At 31.1% G+C, this 4698-nt stretch overlaps 1 pseudogene; it reads right to left on the minus strand.

Moving 5' to 3' along the window:
- Positions 1 to 249: 249 nt before the first annotated feature.
- On the minus strand, positions 250 to 368 carry LOC120616312 (uncharacterized; annotated as a pseudogene).
- Positions 369 to 4698: the final 4330 nt, after the last annotated feature.

Raw genomic sequence — 4698 nt, forward strand, 5'->3', positions numbered from 1 at the left:
ACCACAAAAAAATCACCAAGCCAGTCTCTTTTTTCTTGCTCTCTTCCAAACCATTTTCAGCTCAACGTGGGCGCCTTTCCTACACATACCAGAGAAACCCATTGTATGGTAAACCCTTTTTTTTTATAATTTTTTAATTTTTTTAATTTTTTTTTTTTATTTTTTAGGCGAGGCAACGCTTGGTTGGCCTCACAGATTGCAAGGACCTTGCCAGTTTACAATCCCTTATTTATTTATTTATTTATTTTACACCTACAGCTCCTGGTCTTCCTAGGTCGTCTCCCATCCAAGTATTAACCAGGCCCGACCCTGCTTAGCTTCCAAGATCAGATGGGATCGGGCTTGTTCAGGGTAGCATGGCCATAGACCTATAAACCTTTTTATGCCTTCTTAGTGTGTGTGCTGTTACCAGTCTTAACATTCAAGCCAAATTTTGAATAGGGGTTCATTTCGTCTTCGCAGGATATCCCAAACAAAGGGACACAGGAAGGACTCCTTGCTAAGAGCAGGGTGTTCAATTTATTACATGAAAAAAACTTATATGAAAATAATTTAGGTAGAACTAATATTGTAACATTTTCTTCTGCCTGGAAATTTATTTTAATAAAAAATAACCTAAGAACAGATATCTGAACGCTCCATTTCTTACTTCAAAAAACCCAAAAATCTAAAAGGAAAAAATCTGTAATATTATTGGACATTAGAGAAGAGCCCAACCCACGCATTTGGTTCAGTGAAGACTTTTGGCAATAAAGCAGAATGTGAATATGCACTGGCCTATAGTGCAGTATTTGCATAGAGCAACTTAAAAGGAAGGAGTAAAAATGTGTCCTGTCACATACTACGCCCACCCCCACCCCACTGCCCTGCAATCCTGGGAATGAAGAAAAGTACGAATTGCTCAACATTTCAATCTGTCAGACCTAGAATGATAAGATAATAAGCACGAAGGAAAAATAGGTGCAGAGGATACGAAAATGCTCAAATATTCAGTGCAAAGTAAACATGTAGTTTAGAACAAAGTTCTAGGCAAATATTCAGGACACTGAAATGAACGTGCAAATAACCCGTTTTGCAAAACTAAGTGAAAGACTTCCTGTAAAGCAAACCAGGCAGTTAAAAGGGGTAGGTTATCAGAAAGAGAAACTATTGACATCACGACACAATAAGAACTCCAGAAAGTGACAACAGAGGGGATGGAGGAGAAGGACTATCCACGATGTAATATTAGAAACTTTCACTGAATTAAGGAAAGGTCTTGAATATGCATATTAAACAGGACCACCAAGTTTCAGAAAGAATTGGTGAAAATCCACACCAAAACTAATTCAGATGAAGAGGTTTGTTTCGAGGTTAATTTTTTTTTTAATTCCACAAGCTTCTAGGCAGATTCTTTTTAACCAGAAAATGGAATAAAAATTATACTTATCTAGAAAACTAAGTGCTAAAAGAAAGATGTGTATATTTAAAATAGAAAGGGAGTGTGGTTTAAAAAATCGCCATCAAACTGCCATTCAATTACATGGTCATTTTCAGACTTTAAATCCTAAAAATGAGCATACAATCCTCTGAAAACAGTTACTTGTAGAAGTACTCAAGACAAATGGGAAGAAATAATCAGAAGTAAAGATTTTAAGAATGGCAAACTCATGGTACTAAAGAAAAATTTTAAAGCTAGGAAACTGCATAATTAAAAGCTAAATAATCATTAAAGTAATATTTTACGTAGTGATAAAGCCATAGCTACAAATTTATTCTCTGTGTTTGTGCACATTTATGTGTGTAACTAGTAAAATATTAGAAATAGGATATAAGCTTCTCAAATCACAAGAAGAAAAAAAGAAAGTAACAGAAACGTATGTATTTTATAAATACTTTGTAATCAAGTTAAGCTCTTTCTTTTCCAAAAAAAAAAAGCAAAAAAGAAATAATCTCCAAAGCATTTGTTAAACTATAAAAGAGAAAGAGAATAAATTAAAATGAATATTCAAATAAAATAGATGTCTTTTAAAAAAATGTATGAGTTAACAAAATACCTAAAGAATAAAAATTATGATTGAAATGACAATGGAGAAAATCCTAAAAATGTTTTCAACTACCTTTAAAGAATAATGAACACAAAGAATCTGTAGTAAAAATCTATAAAATTTTTAAGAAATAGATTTTAAATATTATTAGTTCCTAGAGCAGTCCTAATTTTTTAAAAGCTAGAATAGCCTTAGAAAATATTGGAATGAATTAGAACAACAGCAAATGAGGTAACTGTGTGTGTGTGTGTGTGTGTGTGCGCGCGCGCGCGTGTGCGTCTTTGTTTCTGTTTTACCAGTCTCTTTTTTTTTTTAATAGGAAATAATATGCCAATGTTAAATAATACAGTATATTTGTCTCAAATGCCAAATCTACTTATGGCTCTTTAGATGTGCTCCCCAGAACCTATATTTGCCAAGATTACTAAAACAAACATTTTAAAGTTACTATTAAAGAGACGGAGAAGGCACCACTATAGGAGGAAAAAAACAACACTGGGAGATGCCAGTAGTTTTTAGAAAGAGGACATGGACAGTGGTGAAAATCAAAAGAACTACCACAAAGTCAATGAAGAGAGTAATTTTGAAAAGTTCATAGTGGAAGGAAGGTACAATTGCAAATACCTACACTGAATTCTTCCCCCGTTCCCCTGCATCCATGTGTTTCATCTTGCAAAAGGTTTTAAATGTTTTCAGGCTATGAACTTTCTGTTTTCCAGAGCTGTCAAGGAGTTATTTTAGTTTTGGATATTACTTTTATCATGTCAATATAATATTGGAAAGAAGAGATGTGTACAAGTGGACTCAATTTGTCACTTTGAACAGAAAGTGAAAAAACAACTTACATTGTATCTGTAACTTAAATATAAAACTATTTAGATTCCCAGAGCCATTTTGTTCTGAACTGGACTGTTAGTATTTACTAAAATGTAATTTATCATACTTATCCTTTCAGATTTGCCAAATAACTTTAAGCAAATAATTTTACTTCTATATAACTTCCTTTCCATTGGGTACGGTGAGATCAACGATCAAAATGGAAAGATTTTAGCGAAAATTGAGGCATCTTTTACATTAAATTTATGGTTCATTAAAGTTATTTTGACATTTTTATTACAGCGATTTTATATTAGGTAAATATACCAATAAATATAGGTGGAAAAATCTCCCCTCAATCAATATTTTAAGAAAATATTTTTCTGATATTACTAAATGTTCACTAATATTAAATATAATGAAGATTACATTTTTAACAATATGTCAAAAAGAATCTCAGGTGTTGGTTCATCTGCAAAATACAATAAAACCTATTACTTTTCTTATTTAATTCTAAATTTTTCCTTTTATTCTTTTTAAAATAACTGCTTCAAATGTAAATTGAACTTTTAACTTTTAAATGCAAGGTGATTACATGTTATCTATCTCAGATGTATTTTCAAATTGTCATATTTTTAAATCTCTAAAATATTCTTCATTATTTTTTACATAAAAATGTAAGATAAGAAAACAGCATTAAGGAAAGCAAGAGTAGAAGCAAAGAGGATTTACCCTAAGTTAAGAAATTTTACATTTTCAAGTATTTTAATATAAATTTCAAATTATATTAATTTTATTCATGCTCAAGAGGGTCTATAAAACATCTGTCTCTCAGAACGGAAACGTTACAACTTTGAAATCAAATGGAGTAGATGTTTTAGAAATATGCTCTGGAGATATTAAATAGAGTTTCTTAAGTCAGATGATTTTAAAGTAGTTGTTTAAATGCCATCATTCTACAATTTGGCCATATGATTTACCAGCTCTTTATTAAAATATTTACATTAATTTTTATTTGATAGTTACATTTGTCCTTTTTTCTTATTAATAAGTTCATTAACGGAGTAATATGTTAACTGGTATCTTCTCTCGACTCTACTTATAAGATTCTCTTTGGTTTATATATTTGATCTTGAAAAATGTACATAATTAAGAAGTAATACTTCACAGAGAGGGTTTCAATGTTCTTTGTCTTAAACTAGGTATTAATGCCCTAAGGGAGTCAGTCTAAATCTACTGGAGTGTTTTTAATTGCTGTGTTTTAGATAAATGAGTACATTCATCATTATAGTTACATAATACCATAATTCTAATATTTTCGCCCTTTCCTATGTAAAATATTAAATAATGGTAACTAAAAATACATTTGAACTTCTAACTTTGTAGTGCATGGTATTTCATTTTAAATGTTATCATATGCCTCATTTCGTACCCCTGTTATTTCCATAAAAGACAGAGCATCCGCCAATCATATAGAAGAAAAATTTTATATCTAGACTTCTAGATATATTTGAGGTAGTAAGATATATAATTTGCAAGAAAACCATAGCACAAGCGAGGTATTTTATAGTAGTGGATTATTCTGACTCTTCGTATTTACCTAAAAAGTATCATCAGCTCATCTATTTCTCTTAAAATTCACGCTTATTCACAATTATAAATGCTTCATAGATAATAGATACTTGAAAGTCCAAAATTACTGTATTTATTACGTGAAACCTACTTACATTGGATTGCATTTCTGATCTCAGTTATTCTATCTGGGTACCCAAGTCAGAGACTTCAGACTAATGTCTGACATTCGCCCCTTTAAGTCCCATAACCAATCTGTCATCAAATTATTTCTATTTGACCT

Source organism: Pteropus medius, unplaced genomic scaffold (assembly GCF_902729225.1).
Source record: "Pteropus medius unplaced genomic scaffold, Ma_sr-lr_union100, whole genome shotgun sequence".
NCBI classification, from domain to species: domain Eukaryota; kingdom Metazoa; phylum Chordata; class Mammalia; order Chiroptera; family Pteropodidae; genus Pteropus; species Pteropus medius.